Source organism: Leguminivora glycinivorella, chromosome 1 (genome assembly GCF_023078275.1).
Source record: "Leguminivora glycinivorella isolate SPB_JAAS2020 chromosome 1, LegGlyc_1.1, whole genome shotgun sequence".
NCBI lineage: Eukaryota > Metazoa > Arthropoda > Insecta > Lepidoptera > Tortricidae > Leguminivora > Leguminivora glycinivorella.
Genome location: NC_062971.1, coordinates 20391875 through 20415997, shown reverse-complemented (window position 1 = coordinate 20415997; position 24123 = coordinate 20391875).

The window sequence follows — 24123 nt, the reverse complement described above, 5'->3', positions numbered from 1 at the left end:
ATTGAGCCCGCTCATTCTTTAAGAATTAAAAAAAAATACTGAAATGGGTCGATATTAACGTCTCTGTTGTAAATGGACAAGGCGACCTAATTACCAAGTCTTTTTAATTTGTGTACATATTGATGTATAAACATAAAAATAACATTGATCCAGGACATCTGTATAGAAAGTTGCATCATTTATGGTGCTCTTTCACAGGCAATACAATTTCCAAGCAATCTATACATACCATTGCCGCGTTTGTTCCATACGCACTAGCAAACTAAATTGCTTGGAATTATGTTGCACGTGTAAGAGCACCATTCATTAGATCTCATGCTCTTGGGCCTTGGTGAAGCCCCTCTTTCCGACCTGCCTAATCGGCCACCAGGACTCACCGTCGGCCGGAAATAATGTTGGATAATGTTTTTGTCGCGTCTGATTTTTGTTTTTATAACATGCCCCACTATTCCTTATTAAACCATCGCTTTCACTCAATAGCTAGGTTCATTTTAGATTTCATTAACTCCCAAGTACCTAGTCCTTGCACCCTGGCGGGTGCTGCTATTGGTGCACCCCTTGAATTTGATTAAAGTGTGAAAACGGGTTCTACGTGTTACCTTCGACTCTGTGCTCACGAACACCATTTTTCCGCAATGGCAAATAAATAATGTTTATTAACCAGTAACTAATACCAATAGCAAACAAGCATACTAGTACGTGACAGTAACCTATGGAGACCTGCAATTCAGGGGCCCTATTCGAACCGTTATCTAACTGTCAAGTGGTATCATTTCAAAATCAACTGTGGATAATGGTCGCATGTGAGATCGGATCGCAAGTTGGTTTTGAGCCAACCAAAACGTATTAATTGAAAAAAAATATGAATCTAAAATCAACTTTATCTTAGTACAATAGGGCTTATAGTTTTTTACATTAAGCAAAACGGTACATGATTCATGTGTCCTTTTTACCGTTGACAGCTTTTGGTACATGTGGATTTGGTCGCTAGACTTTTTGTCTATGGAAACGCTGTGCACGATGCGGTGGCGAGTAGCGGAACTAAACATGTCATTTACCGGCTATCAAAAAGAGGTTACACTGGTGATGGTCGATAAAGACTATTATTAAACGAATTTTAGTAGCAATGAAGCTTTATTGACAAGCGTTATTTTTGTGAAACCGACATCTACACGTCACATAATGCTAGCTCCACACATTATGAAATAAACGCCACAAATTATAGGAGGTTTATACACGTCACCCAATCTCAAGTTGCTTCTAAACCACGCTTACGGATCAAGTCGTAAGTACATTCACACATTTTACAAAATACTTAAATTGAATTTTTTTTTTCTCCTACAGAGCCGCCATTCATAGAGTCTGACCGGAAAGTGAAGAGTCGTGAAATGTATGGGGTCTAATACATTCCACGACTCACGACTCCTCACTTTCTGTACAGACACTAGTATACAAGGGGTTTGCATTGAAATATTTGAAATTCAATGAGGAGGCACACTCGAAGCTTGTGACAGATGGCGCCACCTTATAAGTCCATTGCACAGACAAAGAATTTAATACGTGAGAGTGAGAAGAAGATATATTTTTCTCTCTCTCACACATATGAACGACAATGACATGCCCATTATTACACTTACGTACAGGCGCCGCCTAAAATGTCAGTGCCCGGCGGGATAACATGTCAGTGTGTCTCCTCATTCACATTGACAAAATAGCTTGAACATGTCAAATCCATTAAACTGCAATTGAAATTCCTATCTTTTTTGTGCCAATGTTTTCATTTTAATGACATACAAACACAACTATTAAATATGTGTTTGTATTGTTTATATTTATCAAGAATAAATGATTTGTATTGTACTTGATTTGTGTATTGCAAGGCGAAAATTAGTTTTTCACCTCACCCACACAAAAAGGGACTTTGCTTTTCTGCTACGAGGGAGCAAACTGACAATTTTCTGTTCGAGAACTTTGTTGTCAGTACAGAATATTAACGCAACGAGTTTGCATACCTTTAAATGTCTGTCACATAATTAATAATTTACATCTTGGGCGTTAACATTTCAATACTATTATCGAAATCCCTCGCTACGCTTAAAATTCAATGTGATTGCGATGCCCACAATATTGCTGCCGATATACAAATACAACTAGTACGCATTTACCTACAAAAATATTGACAAAAATGTACAAACTCTTTGTTGGGTTTATATTTTACACTGGCAAATTAATTCTACAACAAAATATTGTGTGATACTATCAGCACGACCACGGATGATTTTACTAATTTTGTTACGGTACAAATTCACGAAAAAAAATGTACTTTTTTGTACTTACCTTTTTTTTTAAAAACCCGCATGGTTTCGGAGTTGACATGGGTTGTGGTCGTGCTAGGATAGATACTACCTGGCACGACCACACTAAGTTTTTGAAGTAATTTACAAAGTACAATTTCTAAACATTTGTTTAACATTCATTTGACCATCAAATTAAACATAAATATAGTGTGGTCGTGCCAGGAAGTACTTATCTAGCACGACCACAACCCATGTCAAAACTCCGAAACCATGCGGGTATTTTTTTTAAAAAGGTAAGTACAAAAAAGTACATTTTGTTTCGTGAATTTGGACTGCAACAGAAATTTAAAAACTCATTAAATATAGTGTGGTCGTGCCAGGGAGTACCTACCTAGCACGACCACGGCCCCTATGTCGAAACTCCAAAACCATAAAGGTACATTTTTTTTAAACGTAGGTACAAAAAAGTACATTTTTTTTCGTGAATTTGCGGTACAAATTCACGAAAAAAAATGTACTTTTTTGTACTTACCTTTTTAAAAAAAATACCCGCATGGTTTCGGAGTTTTGACACACAGCATGACATAACAGAATTAATAAAATCATCCGTGGTCGTGCTGTATAGTATCACACAAAATATTGTACCTATGGTAACACCACATTTGGAGATACTTTTGCATTTGATCTTAAATATAATAGAATATGCCCAATAAAACAACTGAACAAGCTTCGTTAAACTTTATTTGATGTCATGTTGGTCTCACAGAACACATTTGTACAATCAACCAATTGGAACTCTAGGCCACTCTACAACCATGTCAAAATGACAAGCAGTAAGAGATTTCTTACAATCTGATTTATAACGTCACTATGACATAGTTCTACAGTGGCCTAGGGTTCCAATTGGTTGACTGTACATTTATTTAGTCGCATACATCTGTGTACTCCACAACTATTGTTACTATTGCTATCTACAACAGGGGAAGACAATTATATAACTCCGTATATACAGAAAAAACGTAACTCAGAACCATAAAGAAAAACCGGCCAAGTGCGAGTCGGACTCGCCCACCGAGGGTTCCGTACAAACTTTCTTTCAAACTACCTAGTAAAAATAATCTCATATTTTCATATAACTCTAATGACTTGACTAGAAGACAAAAGTATAGGCACTAATGAGTATTATAGTGTATAGCGCCATCTCCCGGTCAATTTGCTAACTAATTTGCGCGACCTGGTTTTTCAGGGATAATTCTTTATAATGTTAACCGATTTAAACAGTTTTTACTTTATTGGACAGAAGATGGTTTACGTAACATCTCGTATTAATTTTAAGTACGATATACATCCGCAAGGGTGGGTAAATTGAAAGTAAAAATCTGAAAAGTTTTTTGTGAATTAAAAAAAAAGTATTCAAAATACAAACACGATTATATTGTTCCTGTAATATATAGCATAAAACCAATGTTCACTAAAATTTTCATAATTTTTCGTTGGTAAACTTCGGAGATAAGGGGGGGGAACGGTATTTTTTTTTACATTTTCCTTCAAAATTCTTTTTTTTTCCACAACCAAAAAATTATAAAAAATAGTTTATTTACGTTCAATTTGAGCTCTTGCCAACGATACCCCACTTGACCTAGTAACTTGAAATTTACAGTTTGCCCCCCTTTCATTTTGGCCATTTTCTACAATTAAAATTAATATATTTAAAAAAATTATACTTTCTATTTGTAGAGGTTTACAATGTTCACAACTATTCCAAATTTCAAGTTGATAGCATTAGTAGTTCTCGAGATATTTAGGAATGTGACAGACGGACAGACAGACGGACAGAGTCGCACCATAAGGGTTCCTGTTGTACCTTTTTGGTACGGAACCCTAAAAAGGTACGGAGTCTTAGATGGCATGTGCGTTCCCATTGAGGGTCCACGTTAGAATTTAGAGCTTTTGAATGTGTCAGTCTTTAGTAAAAGTTCTAAACGTTTGTAAATTCAACCAATAATTTGTAAAAGTAGGCACTCAAAAGTAACATTCGTTTAAAGGTGGACCCTCAGTCGTGCATGTCAGGTATCCATTTTTTTTATGAAATAGGCAGCAAACGAGCAGAAGAGCTGCCTGATGGTAAGCAGTCATCGCCGCCCATGGACATAAGCAACATCAGGGGAACCACTTATGCGTTGCCGACCTTTCATAATCCACTTCAAAGGAGGGTGGGCTAATTGGCCTATTGACCAATAAGGACATGCGATATGTCACTGGATAGCTTATTCTGAGTTCCAAAACTTTTACTACGACAGGTAATCCCAAATCTTTGTGTGAAAAAAGTTATCGCTGCATAAAAATAGTTTAATGAGTTGAAACGTTACTATGTAACTTTTTTGATACTGAATATTCCTATATCGCTTATTCCTATTCGTATTGGCATACGTAGGATAGCACAATATTACTGCAATTGTTTGACAGGGCGTCGCACTATTGGGAGTTGTGCACATGTAGTATCTATAGTTTGGTACCTTGGTGCAGGAAGACACGAACTATTTATTCCTCCAGCTGAGCACTTAACACGGCTCATAATTGATGAACCTTTTGCTTGAAAAATAGTGGTCATTATTTGATGGCATATCGATATTTAGTTGTTTTCTTATGTTTATTTATATGATAACACGTTTAAAAACCGTTGTACAGAACAAAAACCCTATAACAGTAAAAAATACTTATTGATGGAATGTTTTTATTTTTATGCCATAACTTGTTTCACACAGCGATTTAAGATTTCCCGCCATACAAAAATTTGTAGAATATGAAAAAGCTTTCAAATGACATATGACTTGTCATTATTGGTTTTTAGGCCAGTTTCCATACAAAACTGCCCATCCTCCTTTACAACTTCTGTAAATGACTACTCTTAGTAAAAGATTTGTAAAACTAATTTCATAATTGTGATTATTGTGAATCCTTCCTGTTAACTCAATACGAGAAAATTGCATGCAGAATGTGGTCCCTCAATCGATCGCGATCGAAGTTCACATTAAGAGAAGACAATAATATTATTTAAAATATAGGTGTGACTAAAAGTTAGTAAAAGTGATGCCATTCAAAAGTTTCGATTGATTAAAGGTGGTCCCTCAATTGAAACATTTGTCATAAAAATAAATCAATTTACGTAACATTTAGTTGTTAAATAGGCAATTGCTATAATCTACTCGTTAGTAAAAAATATTGACTAACTGTTGCTCATCGATCAGTAAAAACAAATGTACCGTTTTAATTAAAATAATAATCAAATGGCTGCGAAAAAATACTACGGGTTAGATGACCACACATTAGAATTTTATCGGATAAATTAATAATCACAATTTAATGTCACAATTTTAGTTTTCTTTCACTCTTTTTGCCATGAGTGGCACTGAAACTTGAGTAGTTAATGTGCTTTTCCTACCCCTTTATGGGATACAGGCGTGATTGTATGTATGTAATTAAATAATCGTACATTACGTCATTACGGGAAAGAAGGACTTACAGGCTGAGTAGGTGTATTCGGCTACTATTATTTAATTATCCAACAAATTCCTAATGTGTGGTCACCTGGTCCGTAGCATTTCTTCGCAGGCGTTTGATCATTATTTTAAGTAAAATTACTGATCGATGGAGAAATAGTTAGTAAATATTTTTTATTAACGAGTACATTATAGCAATTGCCTATTTAACAACTAAATGTTACGTAAATTGATTTATTTTTATGACAAACGTTTCAATTGAGGGACCACCTTTAATCGATTGAAACTTTTAAATGGCATCTTTTACAAACTAAAGCTTGAATTTACAATGATTCTAGTAGGTACTTTAACTAACTCTCAGTCACATCTATATTTTAAATAATACTATTGTTCTCTCTTAATGTGAACTTATCGCGATCGACTGAGGGACCACATTCTGCATGCCATTTTTTCGTATTGAGTTAGCAGAAAGGAGTCACAATTAATTAAATTAGTTTTACAAATCTTTTACTAAGAGTAGTCATTTACAGAAGTTGTAAATTTGAAGTGGATTATGAAATATGGATACCTGACATGCACGACTGAGGGTCCACCTTTAAACGAATGTTACTTTTGAGTGCCTACTTTTACAAATTATTGGTTGAATTTACTATCGTTTGAGAACTTTTACTAAAGACTGACACGTTCAGAAGCTCGAAATTCTAACGTGGACCCTCGATGGGAACGCACATTTAGATGGCGTTACATCTTTGGGGGAGCGCTCGGCTAGATGACGCCAATATAAATATTTTACATTTTAACTCTTATCAAGAATATGGGTCAAATTGTCAATACTGTGTTGTTCAAAAGTTTTAAGCCTGTGTCGAGAGGTGGATGTGCGGTCCCATTGAGGGTCCACGTTGGAATTTTAAGCTTTTGAACGTGTCTGTCTTTAGTAAAAATACTCTAACGATTGTAAATTAAACCATAAATTAAATATAACAAGATCATACCATCCCATACATTAAAATGGGACCGCCTACGAACGATTATTTCCGAAAAAAATAATATTTTCAAAAAACGATCTTAGTAAACCCTTATTCATTTTTTTTTCCTCCCGTACTGTTATTTGTGAGTTACAAGGTCGTGCATAGAACTTAAAAACCCTACATAAAAGATGTCAGGACAAGTCTATCTAGTCTATACCCTGAAAACATTTAGTAGAAGTAGCACGATATAGCTGTTATAGTTCAGTAAATACATTGCTACCTACTTAACAAATCAATTCGCAGAGTCGAGACTTTTTTTTTTTTTTTTTTTTTATACAACGTCGGTGGCAAACAAGTATACGGTCCGCCTGATGTAAAGGGGTCACCGTAACCTATGGACGCCTGCAACTCAAACAGTGTCACATGCGCGTTGCCACCCCATTAGAAACTTGTACACTCCCTTTTGCTGTGTTAAGACTCCTTCGTTTTCTGCTGCGTTCATTGGCGACGCGTCGAATCGCATTCAAATGTATGAGAACTCGATTCAACTCGGCTCGATTCGTCTTAGTGGCCAGGCCCCGTAGCCGAATGGCATTTCTCCGACGCCAAACGAAAACGCAACGTAGTCCGGCTCTGTCGCGCCAATACGCAAGAGCGATAGGGATAGATATCTACTAGCGTTTCGTTTCGTGAGCGTTTGTGCCATTCGGCTACGCACCCTGGCTTCAAAGAACCATACCATAGACAGTTTTATTTTCATGTTTGCACTCAAACTGCATATTCAAAATGGTAGGCGGTCACTAGATAACTAAGATGACTGAAAGTAGGTATTTGTTGATTTATAATTTCCTTTCAAAATAAGTGCTTGGTCGTAGAAAAAGTATTGTATGCAACGGTGTTTAACCGAGTCAAAAAATGCTCGTGGCGTCTTTATTAACAATTTTCGGCTTCGCCTCAAATTATTACCCACGCCACTCACCTTTTTTGACCTCTTTTAACCACCAGTTGCATAAAATACTATTAAATACCTATCCAACAATATATCATACGTTGGGGTTGGAATGAAAAAAAATATCAGCCTTACTTTACATGTAGGGGGGGGGGGTTACCCTAAAAGCTTTCTAGTGCTTACGGTTACTGAGATTGGACGGACGGACAGACAGACATGGCGAAACTATAAGGGTTCCTAGTTGACTACGGAACCCTAAAAACATTAAATATAGTATGGCCGTGCCAGGGAACCGAACCATCGAACTGCGGATTGAAGTCGCACGCTCTTACCACTGCTTCTTTCCATTTCGTGAAAGTTTCGTGAATTTTTCAAGAAATTTAAGATTTTTTTGGAAAGTTTCCGCAACTTGCACATCATTAGTGACACCCCAACTTGGCACCAACAATAGAAGTACAAGACAAGGAGAAACTCTAGGATATCAAAAGTGAGGACCAAAACTGGTCCGATGAGTAGGCCGCTAGCGGCCGCTGCTTGTCATCAGACATGGTCACTTGATAGGTCTGTGGCACCAACGTTATGCTGCGGAACAGGTACCCATTTCTAATTTTCTTCCTGCTCTCTACGACCCTGTAAAAAAACAGTATGATTGTACAGAAAAGTAAGCCTTGTTTAACTAATATTGATTATATTAAGTGTAGGGAGTTCTATTAGTGATAAGAGATAATCATAGGTTAGGTTAGATAGGCTTGTGTATGAAGGCTACAAATGTGTAAGCTTAACTTCAAATTCGGGTAAATCCATTCTTCTATAAGGTTGATTATTTTTCAGGTGTTAATAGATTTTTTTAATATATTACGAACCTTAAAGCAGAATAGACTTACCTGTGTTTGAAGTTAAGTGACACATACATGGCACTAGAGCTAAACAAATTTTGCCACTAAATCTAATTTAATTCCAATAAACATTTAACATTTTCAGGGTCAGAACATTTCGTTCGTCGTTTTGTTCACTGAATATTTCAGTAAAACGAATTAGTTATTTTTCAGGAAGGCCTTATTACTTACAAGTAGGTAGCTTAACTTATTTAAGATTAATACTGTATGCAAAACGAGGTACTTTTCACGTCCTCCTGATCAACTAAAACCATCGTTCAAAATTAGCATAACTTCTTCACATACGTAGATATTCTACTTTCCAATTATATTTTCCTCCTAAATAAATCAGCTTATTTTTAAGAGCTATCAAAACGAATTTGGTCTACTTGCTATATGGAATTTATATGAAATCGAATTGAGTGACTTTACAGTCAACTGATTTACTTTATATCATTTCTATCTGATTTATAAAATATAAATTGTAGTTAAATATAACTTCTGTGATCTGTCCCTGTCTTTCTTATAAGTAATTAACTATCTGCTTTATTTTGTGCATTGATACATCATTTTCTGACTATTTCCGCCGGCCGTAACTTTTAACTTACGCTTGAAAGTCTGTTACTACATGAGAATGGTCTGGTGACTTAGAGCAAGAGCCCAATATTTACAGGAAACTCACGCAAATACGGCCTTCAATAATATTTAGAAGCCGTAGAAGTGCTTCTTGGTGGCGTTGGAACTGCTCATCGCGCCGCCGGGCTTGCTCTGCAAACCGTGCGTTTTGTGCTTCCTGGGACGCGATGAGCAGTTCCATATTGTGGGCGACGCGGAGCACAGCCTGTCCCAATGTAGCGTCATTGGCAGCTCGCCGCTCTTCCGCCTGAAGAATTGCCGCCTGTGCCCTCTCCAGGGCGCTAGGGGCAGGGTGTGCTGTAATAAAAACAACATAGTTATTATTGTCTCGGTTACCGCGATAGTTACTCATGGATTGTAAATTCATTATACGCAATTTAGTCCGTTTCCATAGTTTTATTTCATAGTATATTATCTTGTTAATACCTACTAAGATGCACCAATAAGCTAAAAATGAACCGGTTACCTCAATATTCAATTAAGTATACAGATTCCATATTTATATTCGCCCTTACAGTAAACCCTCTAGATAGTCTAGATTATTCTGTTTTGCCTAAAGATTGTGTGGGCGTTAAGTTTGCCTTTTGGACATTTTAATGTTATGTAATACAGTTTAAATATAACCATTTTTCGCAAACGTTTTCCGAAAGTAGGTACCTATGACTTTTTTAAATAGTTCGAAAGATACTCATAATATGAGCCTTAGATTCAAAAAGTGAAATCTTGAACCTTGAGAGGGTTGGCACCGAGTGAAACAGAAAATTTTTCATCACACTAACATGAACAAAATACCTATGGACTATAAAACATCATTAAATGAAATCCATAAATTTATTCAATATTCATGACTCAAAATCATCATTTCTAGGTTAAATTCTACCAGCCAGCTAGAGCATGAAGATATCAATTTAAAATTTGTAGATATGGAATTACTTTGTACTCTTGTGGATAAAACGCAATTTTGCCATCTGTTTTCGAATACCAAAGAGAGCCTGTGTACCGACCAGTTGGTGTGAAAAATGTATTATAAGCAGTACCTCGACGTCGCCTGGGTGGAGACGGGCCAGCATTTGGAGACGCCACTCGTGCTGGGACCGGGCTGGGTGAGGTATTTCGGCGGTGGGAGCCCGGGGTACCCATGGGTAAGTGGCCGGTGTTGCGTGTGCCCCGAGTCCCGTCATTATTCACACGAGGGTGTCGCCTCAATGCGGCATCACTGAGAGCGGACCGCATTGTTCCTACAGCGCCTGGTTCCCTAGCACCACTATTTCGCCGCTCTTCCATTGGGGTGATATCAGATTGTGCCCTTTGCAGAGCGCTAGGGGCAGGGTTTTCTGTAATAAAAACAACATAGTATATTATCTTATTAGTACTAACATAGCTGCACCAACGAGCTGATAATGAACCGGTTGCCTCAATATTTCATTAAGTATACAGATTCCATATTTATATTCGCCCTTAGAGTAAACCCTCTAAATTATTCTGCTTTGCGAAAAGATTGTGTGGGCGTTAAGTTTGCCTTTTGCACATTTTAATGTTATGTAATACAGTTTAAATATAACCATTTTTTGGAAATGTTTTACGAAAGTAGGTACCTAGGACTTTTTAAATAGTTTGATAGATCCTCATAATATGAATGAGCCTTAGATTCAAAAAGTGAAATCTTCAGCGTTGAAAGGGTTTCAAGGTTTTCACCGAGTGAAACGGAAAATTTTTCATCACATTAACACGAACAAAATACCTACGGACTATAAAAAATCAAATGAAATCCATAAATTTATTCAATATTCATGACTCAAAATCATCATTTCTGAGTTAAATTCTACCAGCTAGCTAAAACATGAAGATATCAAGTTAAAATTTGTGGCTATGAAATTACTTTGTACTCTTGTGGATAAAATGCAATTTTGCCATCTGTCTTCGAATACCAAAGAGCCTGTGTACCAACCAGTTGGTGTGATGAAAAATGTATTGTAAGCAGTACCTCGACTTCGCCTGGGTGGAGACGGGCCGGCATTTGGTGACACCACTCGTGATGGGACCGGGCTGGGTGCGGTATTACGGCGGTAGGAGCCCGGGGTACCCAAGTGGTCCGTGATGCCTGTGCCCCGAGTCCCGTCATTATTCACACGAGGGTGTCGCCTCAATGCGGCATCACTGAGAGCGGACCGCATTGTTCCTACAGCGCCTGGTTCCCTAGCACCACTATCAGAAATGGCACCCCGGGGTGGCACATGAGGAGCCCACGACGGTCCTGGTCGGTTCCATGGCTCTAACAGGTCCGGGTTCTCCATTTCGGTGTTTCTAGGTGCTTCGTCTTCCTGTAATAAGATTTAGTCGATGGACATTAAGTAAATGTTTTTTCATCACACTCAGTCACTAAACGTGCTATTGTATGCAGGCGGAGCGAAATTGATAAAAAAAAATATCGGCCTCGTGCGAGTCAGACTCATCGAGGGTTACGTATTCGTAATAACTTTCAATAGATTAAATGATCTCATGTTTTAAAGGGCAACTCCGTTCCGTTCAGCTCATCATCAGCAGTTCCACTGCACCAAATGTCACTGTTCTAAACGTAAATGCATGCTGTTCTTATAAAAAAATCCCGAGTCACTATAAGTGTACCGTTCAGATTTTAGAAGTTCCGTTCTGATGATCATCAGCAGTTCCATTGTACGAAATATCACTGTTCTGAGCGTAAATGCATGTTTAGTTGTGCTCATTGAAACATGAAAATCACTATATCTATGCCTTTAAGAAGTATTATCCCATCATCAGAAGTGGATTAAGGGCTAACCTGTCCTATTTTTGTTTTTGATAAATGCCGCGGTAAAATTGTAAATTCCATAACCGTCACAATTAAATACATAAAAATTCGTTATTTTGTTATAAAAACGTTATTTTTGTATGAAAAGCAACAACAATTTTTCAGAAATGTTTAACTCGTTCCTACATTAAACGAAAATGATAATATGATTTGCCCTAATCACTAAGAGCAAGAAGAAAGAATAACGAATAATAATAATAATAATGAATAATAAGCCCCCAGGGTAGCTTGTGGTGAGCTGAATGGGAAGTGGCGTCCCTTGGGTCCCATGCCCCCTAGACTCGGTCAGGCCCCTCCCTCCGGCTTGCCTTCACTGGCCGGCTGGAGTGAACACTGAGCAGGGGCCGCAGGATTCTCACCTCTGGCTTGCCTTAACCGGCCGTCCAGAGTGGGGTGCCAGAGCTATATGCTCGCAGGGTGGAAGTGAAATATGCATAAGACGCGAGTTGGCACAGTGGCTGTTTCGTACAGACTAGGTAGAAAGCGGCGCCCACCTCTCCACACCCTGAGCCGCTCACGCTATGTTGTCCCCTTGTCGCCCGTGCGAGCGGCCGTTTTCGGGGACCCATATAGTGAGTTGGCGAGTCACCGCCTGCCTATTTTTTCGTGTTTTTAAAACATATGATCAAGGCAGGTGCCATAGACCGATCACTAGCACACTAACATTTCAACCCAATAGCCCAGTATAATTTGTTTCTTTTCATTGCAATAGTTTTACGCTAACCGGGGCTTGTCCTTGGGTGCATTCTATAGTGCGGACAGGGACAATCGCCGGCTAGTGTCACATTACTTTAAATGAAACTGTCTTAAAGGGCCTCTGCGCTGTTGGCTTCGGCCCCACGCACGCCTCCCAAAAGTCCGGGACCCCATGGTCCCGAGAACTGGAAAAGACGAACAAAATATGAATAATAATAATAAAGAATCAACTTTCAATGTCTGATTGTCTAATGGAAATACAAATAAATACATGAATAACGTATACCTACCGTTAAAGTTTGAGGCGTTCCCTCAATTTCTCATGAACCCGATATCCGACTACGTATAAGAAATCGAGTTTGACAAAATTTGTCTTGCAAACACAATATGTTTAGCAAACATAACAAAGATAATATTCTAATATGAGCTTTGTGTCGTCTTTGAGACGTTCCGTTCTGTTTATCATCAGCACTGCAGTTTCACTTCACCAAATTCCATTGTTCAGTCTCAGTACACGATGTACTGACATTTACTGAACTGAATATACAAGAAACAATATTTTTTGTGAATAATCGATATTCTGAATAATTAAAAAAAAACCGGCCAAGTGCGAGTCGGACTCGCCCACCGAGGGTTCCGTACAAACTTTCTTTTAAACTACCTAGTAAAAATAATCTCATATTTTCATATAACTCTAATGACTTGACTAGAAGACAAAAGTATAGGCACTAATGAGTATTATTGTGTATAGCGCCATCTCCCGGTCAATTTGCTAACTAATTTGCGCGACCTGGTTTTTCAGGGATAATTCTTTATAATGTTAACCGATTTAAACAGTTTTTACTTTATTGGACAGAAGATGGTTTACGTAACATCTCGTATTAATTTGAAGTACGATATACATCCGCAAGGGTGGGTAAATTGAAAGTAAAAATCTGAAAAGTTTTTGTGAATTAAAAAAAAAGTATTCAAAATACAAACACAATTATATTTTTCCTGTAATATTTAGCATAAAACCAATGTTTACTAAAATTTTCATAATTTTTTGTTGGTAAACTTCGGAGATAAGGAGGGGGGGGGAACGGTATTTTTTTTTACATTTTCCTTCAAAATTCTTTTTTTTTTCCACAACAAAAAAAATATAAAAAATAGCTTATTTACGTTCAATATGAGCTCTTTCCAACGATACCCCACTTGACCTAGTAACTTGAAATTTACAGTTTGCCCCCCTTTCATTTTGGCCATTTTCTACAATTAAAATTAATATATTAAAAAAAATTTTTCTTTCTATTTGTAGAGGTTTACAATGTTCATAACTATTCCAAATTTCAAGTTGATAGCATTAGTAGTTCTCGAGATATTTAGGAATGTGACAGACGGACAGACAGACGGACAGAGTCGCACCATAAGGGTTCCTGTTGTACCTTTTCGGTACGGAACCCTAAAAACGGAAGAGAAATGAATTGACATGTAATATTTGAAATGAAATGAAATGATAAGATTTATTCATGCATGTGGATAATGTTCTAACGAGTTTACACAATTTCAAGAGATTTGGTAACTCCTTAATTGTAGCGGCAGTAAGTAAAATTCGTAATTTGAGTTTTTCTCTTTTAATTCCGACTTACGCTTGACTGCAGGTTTTCCTGTAATCTATAGATTGAAACCTATGTCGTGTATTTGTTTGAAAATTTTACGCTTAGTAGTTTCGGAGATAAGGGGAAAGGGAATGGTCACTTGACTAAAAACTATTTAAAAATATTTTGTTAAATACTTATAAACAGCTCTTTCATTTGATATGTATCACAATAGAGTTCAAAAAACTTTGATTTCACTTTTACTTACCCCCCAAAAGTGGTCCAGACAATTAGATTTTCTTAATTTGTGCGTCAAATTTCCAGTTCATGATTGAACAGAAGTTTTGGAGAAAATTGGCTGTGACAGACGGACAGACAAACGCACGAGTGATCCTATAAGGGTTCCGTTTTCCTTTTTGAGGTATGGAACCCTAAAGTCATGATAAGTGTGCAATTCATACTTGAGGAGTTCCGTTCTGATCATCATCAGCAGTTCCACTGCACCAAATTCTGTACGTAAATGCATGCTGCTCTTATAATACAAAAATCCGGCCAAGAGCGTATTGGGTCAAGCTCAGTGTAGGGTTCCGTGGTTTTCCGCATTTTTCTCAAAAACTACTGAACCTATCAAGTTCAAAACAATTTTCCTAGAAAGACTTTATAAAGTTCTACTTTTGTGATTTTTTTTATATTTTTTAAACATAGGGTTCAAAAGTAGGAGGGGAGGCCACACACTTTTTCTTTAGGAGCGATTATTTCCGAAAATATTAATACATACATACATTCACGACTGTGTCCCACGATGGGGTAGGCAGAGCACATGAAACTACTCAGGTTTCAGTGCTACTCTTGGCAAATAAGGGGTTGAAAGAAAACGAAACTGTGACATTGCAGTGACAGGAAAATATTAATATTATAAAAAACGCTCATTCATTTTTAAATACCTATCCAACAATATATCACACGTTGGAGTCAGCATGAAAAAAAAATCAGTCCCCACTTTACATGTAGGGGGGGTGGTACCCTAATAAAACATTTTTTTTCCATTTTTAATTTTTGCACTTTGTCGTCGTGATTGATATACATATCGGTACCAAATCCCAGCTTTCTACTGCTAACGGTTAGTGAGATTATCCGCGGACGGACGGACGGACGGACGGACAGACAGACAGACATGGCGAAACTATAAGGGTTCCTAGTACTACGGACTACGGAACCCTAAAAATCACTATAACTATGTATACCTGAATTAGATTCAAGCTATGGTCTTTCGGAGCCTGGGATCCGCTTTGACAACCAATCCCAAGATTTGGCGTAGGCACTAGTTTTACGAAAGCGACTTCCATCTGACCTTCTAACCCGAAGGGTATTTAGGACTTAATGGGATTGTCCGGTTTCCTCACGATGTTGTCCTTCACCGAAAAGCGACTAGCAAATATCAAATGATATTTCGCACATAAGTTCCGAAAAACTCATTAGAGTCATTAGTGCGATCCGGGGTTCGAACCCGCGAACTCTAACTTTATTAAAAAGTATATTTACATATATGATACTATAGGTATATTCTTTTAGAATTTCTAGCTTTTAGCTGTTTGTGCTTTAAATGATACGACTGTTTATCAATAAACTGAAAAAAAAATTGCTTCGATTTCTCCTAGATGACATCCTCAGAACTGGGTTCTTATCACAGATTTAAGAAAAAGGGGAGATAGGTCCTACACTGAGCGTGGCCCGACACGCTCTTGGCCGGTTTTTATCTAAAAGGTTCATAAGTGTCGGTTGTCAATAAAGCGCTACTTGCATATTAACGTCTGTCTATCATATATCAGAGATGTAGTCTGTATATCTGTGTATCATACATAATAATAAATTCAAATACAGTTTGACAGACCATGGTGTCATGGCCGTTTCCAAACCAATGGCGGCCGTGGCAACCATAAAGCCAACTATACACTATTTCGCTGATTAGCTAATTGTAAAATATATGTATAAAAAATTGGTCACAATATCTATATCGTCAATAGTTTGTTCTATACCGCAAAATATAGCACCAAATGTTATTGATACCTGAAGTGATACAAGCGCAATACCAACTTTACAACTAAAAATCACGGAAAAAAAGAATAAAAATCGAGCGTCCTAGTATTTATGTAAATAATAAAAGACTATTAAATATATAAATCAAAGGATTGAAATAAATAATAAATAATTTATCTTGGCGTGTGTTTTTATATAAAAGGATTATACTATTTTACAAACATTTTTTGCAGTGGCAACATCGTAGTAGTTTTTTGGACTCCAATTAGCAATTGGAGTATAGTTCTTATTATGACAATTTGCTGTACGAAATTGAACTTTAGGTCGAAAAAATATTGCAAGTCTGTAATAAAATTAATATATAAAGCAGCCAAATTAGTTCATTTGGCAAAAGCCTTCTTGTGTAACCGCAGTCGGATAATGCGTGGAACTATGTCAGAGCGCTTGCGGATTTGCAAACAGTAAATTTTTCCGAGAAATCAATGAATTATCCGATGTAATCAAGTAAAGCTGGGAATAAAAGCTAACAGTATATACATATTTCAAATGTGCTAATCAAGCCCTTTCAAATGATATACAACATGTCATCTTAACTTCATTTTATTTTTTTGGTTCGTTACTTTATGCCCTCTAGAGGGCGCCATGTTTCGTTTGCGGTGACGTCATATAGCCTATAACCAGCGGACGATTAAGACGATTCGAATGACGTATCGTTTGTCAAATTCTAATGAGTACTTTAGAAGTTATGAGGGAACAGATGAACATACATACATACATACATACCCACATACATACCGGTCAGAATCATAACCCTCCTTTTGCGTTGCCGTAGTCGGGTAAAAATTCATAAATTTGCGTTGGTAAACTTCGGAGATACGGGAGCACAATATAATAAAGAGTACTGTCGTACAGTATGGCCACTCCCGCTCCCCGCTGAAAGTGCCTCCCACCCCCTCTCGGTTACCTCACAGTTACCGCCTGTCAAAAACGCGAACAGTCGACCTGTCATATGTCACTCATACAAGCATATCTAGTACGCGTTCACCTACACGAGCTTAGACTGTGTGCTAGGAACGCGCCTCTTTCATATATTTGATCGCCAGTGTCCGAGGTGTGACGGGGGGTAAACGATTTTTTACATTTTCCGTCATACCTATTTTCTTCCATAATAAAAAAAAAACAACACTTCTTATATGTACAATTTGAGCTCTTTCTAACGATACCCCACTTGACCTAGTAACCTGACATTTATAGTTTGCCTCCTTCCATTTTGGTCATTCGCTATAATATTTAGTTTGGTGGTTTGGAAGTCAAAAATGTTTTTATAAATTCAAGGGGTTAACCCTTAAATGCATGACCTTGACAAAGATTTATTCAAATTTGAATTTTGACATGCTGTCATTAGTGTCAAAAATAGATGATGCGTATATACCTATATCACAGTCACAGTGCATTTTTCCTCTATTATATTGGCATATACTACACTCAGATATTTTTAATTTATTAAAAATATTTGTTTCTATTGTTTGTTTATTTGTTTGTGTTACCGTGAGCTTCAGTCAATCTGTGTAAGAATGTCCTATAACATTTAATTATTTATTTATTTTATTTATTTATTTATTAAATACTACTAATTAATTTATTGATTTTGTTTATTCCGCCACCAGTGGGCCTTGTCGTTTTTTCTTTCATGTATAATATCTATTTCATTTTATAATTTATTTGTTTGTTATTACCTGGCTCTGAGATTCCCCGCTCATTGTGATAGCTGCCTCCGTAAAGGTCGGCGAATCTTGATATTCGGGTTCCGACCGGGTTGTGTCATCATCATTAAATCTGCAACAATAATGATCACTAATAAATCATGAGTTCTGAACCATTGGATGCGTGCAAAGGGCTGGACACGTGGCAGTAAAAAATATTTTCGAACTTGCTTATGGCACCGCATGGCACCGCGAGTGGATAAAGAATGATAATCACTTAATCAAGCTGTTGAGAAGGTGACAATTTGCAACTAGTACTTATGTGAGAAAATGGAAACTGAAACCTTAAATAGTATAAAGAGGTTTTATCTCGCGAGACATAATTTAAAATTTAAACCTTAAATGCATAATACATGCCCGTGGCACGTGGTTAAATATCCAAAATCACATTTAATACTTCATTATTATTCCTTATTTGTTATTATTGAATAAATAATGTAATAAACTAAATAACATAAATTTTTGTATTAGAATATTTTGAATTAATGAGGGCGACAACGAGTTACTTACATCAGTGAATCGAAAGTCTCCTGAGTTTCCACCGACTGCGGCGTCTGCAAAATTTAAATCAATACATAAATTGAATTGGCTGAATAACAACCTGCTCAATTAAATATGAACGATAGTTTAAAAGCTATTTAGTATCATCTTTTAACTCTCAGAAAATTCATTAATGTCAATTCGCAGGGCGGAATGTGAGAACGATGTGCCATTTTGTGTCATTTTTTACAATTTTCTTCAAAAATGATTTTTTCCACACCAAAAAAATTATATAAAATAGCTAAGAAAAAAAAATACTTTCAATTAGTAGAGGTTCACAATGTTCATATTATACATATACCAAATTTCAAAGCGATAACATAAGTAGTTCTCGAGATATTTAGTAATGTGACAGACAGACAGACGGACAGAGGGGCATCATAAGGGTTCCTTTTGTACCTTTTTGGTACGGAACCGTAATTACAATAATGTGTGTTTAGTCGGGTTCAAAAATAGCTAAAACAAAAGTTTATTTTCGTGGAGGATATGGTGACCGTACCTGGATATTTTATTTCAATTGCAGTCGGTGGACCTTCATGTCAGGTTTTTGCTGATTCAAAAGGTCTCCCGACTGCAATGGAAATAAAATATCCAGGTACGGTCATGATATCCTCTTTGAGCATAAACTTTTGCTTTAGCTATTTTAGAACCTGACTAAACACTCATTATTGCAATTTAGATACATTAATCAAGTTGACTGACCAAAAGATCTAAAAAGATTATTTTTATCTTTTCGCGTTCGCTTTAAAACTGCAATCGTTTATTTTAAATTATTTTTTACCTTAAGTACTTACCTCATCAATAAAGAGCGGCACCTGCACATGGGGTATTGACCCTCCAAATAACGGCCCGAGTAGCCGTTGCACCCTTTCTTCTGTCGTTGTTAATTTTATCTTACTCGCTGGCCCTCCACCGGTGCCAGTGGCCGCAATTTTTATTTTTCTTATTTTGGCTCTGCACCTGTTTTTGTAGCTTGACCAGTACTATAAAGTGCAAGAAAGATTTTATTATTCTATCTGCAGTTTCTAGAAATAATTATATACACATAGAATATAACGTTAGGTATTTAAATTGACGTTACGTGGCAATTACTTATAAATTACCTTGGCCCAGTTTCGGGGCGTCTTTCGAGAACCAGGTAGGTCGTTCAGGTAGCGCGCCAACCTAGCCCACCCCTCCTTGGTGGACGCACGCCCTGTTAAGCCGGTAGAGTACCCAATTGCCAGCTCTCTATGGACTTCCAGGAAGTCCAAGAGAGCCGACAATTGGTCCTGGCTGACAAATCGGCCTGGGTCCGATTGAGAATCACTGTAACATAAATAATAAATGTGTTAATTTACAAGAGAAAATACTCGAGTTGCTCAAAAATCGAGGAGTTCCCTCAACTCTTCATGGATTCCATCATCAGAACAGCGCAGGTTTGGACATGTCACAAAAGAACCTGAATACGTAGGCAACAGAGCCCTAGGCTTTAAGTTACTTGGCCCGAATAGGAGGGGCAAACTAACGCCGTGTCTTGCGTGGGCGACGGTCGCGCGGCCGTCGCGTCTCATACTTCCATATCGATAAGGTTTGATTTCGTATGCGTCGCACCGGTCGCGACCATCGCGCGACCGTCGCCCAAGCAAACCACGGCGTAAGAAAGAGGTGAACAAACATAATGATGAAATTGATCAATATAAAACCTACCATTTCGGGTAGAGAAGTTGCGAAGTGACGTTCATTACAAAATCAGCTAAGGAGACTCGCGAATATTTCCGGGCAGTAATTCGAATGACTGAACTACTCGTATTATAAATATAAGTAATTATTTAATACTTACGATCCACTCATTATAATTTTATATTATTCGGAGCAAATTAATGACGTCGTGCGAACGTGGTCGTAGGCGTTCTCAATTTGACACTTATTTTTAAAAATTGTTTTGGAATGACGCCGTTCTTTTTTATTACAAACCTATTTAAGTATAGAGAAAAAAGTTTCGTACCGAACCGACCTTATGGACTGAGAGCAAAGAGTAGTATAAACTGAGAGCCCAAGGCCGCCAGACCTTCCTCACATTCTCAAGGATGAAACTTTGGGATAATGTAGTGATCGTGTTCGCCATTATTTATAGCTATCAAGTGCTGAAGGTAAAAAAAAGTGATAACTTTCCTTACATTCTGAAGGCTGATTTTTATGTATGTGTCAGAGAGCACGTTGTTAGAAATTAGTTATCATCAATGCCAGACCGTATTAGTCATAGGGCTTACGGCGAAATTATGGTCAAAAGCTGCACTTTATGCAGAAAGCGAGCCACTTTGTACAATGATACTAGGGACCAATACACATGATTTCATCCGAGAAAACACGATTTTCATCCACTAGAATTCAAGATGGCGGACATTTTCCAAAATGGCGGCCGCATATTTTTAAAAATTTATAGAATCATAACGGCTGCACCGATTTTGATGGTTGGGCTTGGGGTGTCTATCAGTAAAAATCATAAAAAAATAAAGATGGCGGCCAAATAAGAAGAAAAACATGAAAATTTGAATGAATAAATGCAAAATAAAACAAAAAACATTTAAATCCGTGGAGTAGTTTTTGAACTTTACGCATTGCAAATGAAGCGCGCGGGTTTGGAAGACGTCTTTGCACTTGATGTGATGCATCGTATCGTTTGGTACCGCTCTACACGCAAGACTGATTATTTATTTTGGTAACAACTTACTATTCAGAATCAATGTTTTTAGTATTTATATACATTATTAGTTTTTTATTCCGAGTATATTTAGATAACCCCCGTGAACTTCGATGGTCATAATTTTTATTTTAATACGTAAAAGAACTTAAATGCACATAACATAACATTTGTATTTATAGCAATTGTTTTTTCTTAATTATTCTCACTGCAAAGCCTCAAATGGCAATGAAATTGTCATATAATAAGCAATAGTACCTACTTCTGGTAGTTCTTTAGTTTGGACTTCGTTAGACAGATAAGCTTCTTTGTAATAGGGAAGTAAATATATTTAACTATTAATTGAAAACGTCCCTGAAGGATCCAGTCTTCGAACATTTTGGGAGCAGCTGCCATGCTTAAAAGTAAGTACAAAGTACTTAATACCACTTTCATTACAGGAAGTAAGTATATCATACTGTATACATATAGAAGATTTAGAACGAAAACTCATGAGCAGCAGGGATAAAATATGATATGTGGACAACCTGTATACAATTTTGTATTGGTCAGAAGTTCTGTAAAAACAGTTCCTATTTATATTTACTTCCCTATTACAAAGAAGCTTATCTGTCTAACGAAGTCCAAACTAAATAACTACCAGAAGTAGGTACTATTGCTTATTATATGACAATTTCATTGCCATTTGAGGCTTTGCAGTGAGAATAATTAAGAAAAAACAATTGCTATAAATACAAATGTTATGTTATGTGCATTTAAGTTCTTTTACGTATTAAAATAAAAATTATGACCATCGAAGTTCACGGGGGTTATCTAAATATACTCGGAATAAAAAACTAATAATGTATATAAATACTAAAAACATTGATTCTGAATAGTAATGTAGTAAGTTGTTACCAAAATAAATAATCAGTCTTGCGTGTAGAGCGGTACCAAACGATACGATGCATCACATCAAGTGCAAAGACGTCTTCCAAACCCGCGCGCTTCATTTGCAATGCGTAAAGTTCAAAAACTACTCCACGGATTTAAATGTTTTTTGTTTTATTTTGCAAATGATATTATCTGATTTAATTTCAATAAATAAAAATGATATCGCATAAAAACTATTTGTAAATTTCGTAAGAATAAAAAAAATGAAAATTTCATATTTTTCTTATTATTCGGCCGCCATCTTAAATTTTTTAAATGGTTTCAATTTTTACTTTCAAATCCGCGCACTCCATTTAAAATGGGTTTAATTCAAAAACTACTCAACGGATTTTCATTATTTTTATTAGATTATGTAGATAATATTATAAGGTTTAATATAAGTATATACAAATGTGGCCATATCATAGAAAATTTACTGGTAAATTGTGCGAGAATAAAAAAAAAAGTTTAAAATTTTCATATTTTTCTTATTACTCGGCCGCTTTCTTAAAATTTTTATAACTTTGTAGCGAGACAAAATAACATCACACGCGAGCGCGCGGATCCGAATACTTTCTCGCTCGCACATCACTACCTGTCACGATCAGCGGACCGATCTACCCGAGCGGGCGTGAAGAACTCCGAGCGGCGCGGGGAGCGCGGGCGGCGCGGAAACCGTAATAAAAGGCGCCGCGCGGCCACCGATCAGTCATTCACTCGTTAGCGGTGAAGCTTGAGAGACGGCCTATGCTATGCCTCAAGCCTAACCAACAAATGAGCACGGGTCGAGACCGTCTACACGGACCGCCCATAAGTTCATATTCGGTTAGCCGTGAGTGGACAGAGCAAGGGGATGAGAATGCCGATGCGTACCGCCCCCGATCTTAAGTTGCGCCCAAGTGGGGCCCATGAATGACAACTACCCTCAATGTCAAAGAAGAAGTTGCACCTACCCTACAATATTTTCTGGAATAGAAATAAGGATGCAAGCAACGTATCATGTGCAAAGGAAGTTGTTTAGTTATCAATGCTGTTGAACACTACTGGACCAGCTTCACTCCAGGGGAGGGTTCTCACAAACCCTCACAAGCAGAGCAGTACAGTGTTTTGTCAACTCCATGGAACTGGAGTATAAACCGATCTACACACGTTTTGATACTCTCTCGTCTGCATACGTACCAGAGGGAGAGACAACACAGATCCTGTTATTCCTGGTACTCTCACGGGACGTCAAAGAGTACCAGAGGGGGAGAATGTAGCGAGACAAAATAACATCACGCGCGAGCGCGCGGATCCGAATACTTTCTCGCTCGCACATCACTACCTGTCACGATCAGCGGACCGATCTACCCGAGCGGGCGTGAAGAACTCCGAGCGGCGCGGGGAGCGCGGGCGGCGCGGAAACCGTAATAAAAGGCGCCGCGCGGCCACCGATCAGTCATTCAGTTGTTAGCTAGTGGTCTAGCTTGGGAGACGGCCTCTGCTATGCCCCAAGTCCAACCAACAAATGAAGCACGGGTCGAGACCGTCTACACGGACCGCCCATAAGCTTCATAATCGGTTGGCCTTTGGTCTTGCAGTGGTCGTCCCTGAGGACCTTCAACTCATGTTTAGCTAGGTACTCCACTTGTATGATGATTATTTGTAATATTGGAAGTTAAACCAATAAACAACTGGTTCCTACTTGGCGTCTTATTCCAGCCACCCTACAACTTTATATTAATAAACGCTTCAATACAACTGATAGATGGTTAGGATTAACCATCAAAATCGGTGCAGCCGTTATGATTCTATAATTTTTTTAAAATATGCGGCCGCCATTTTTGAAAATGTCCGCCATCTTGAATTCTAGTGGATGAAAAT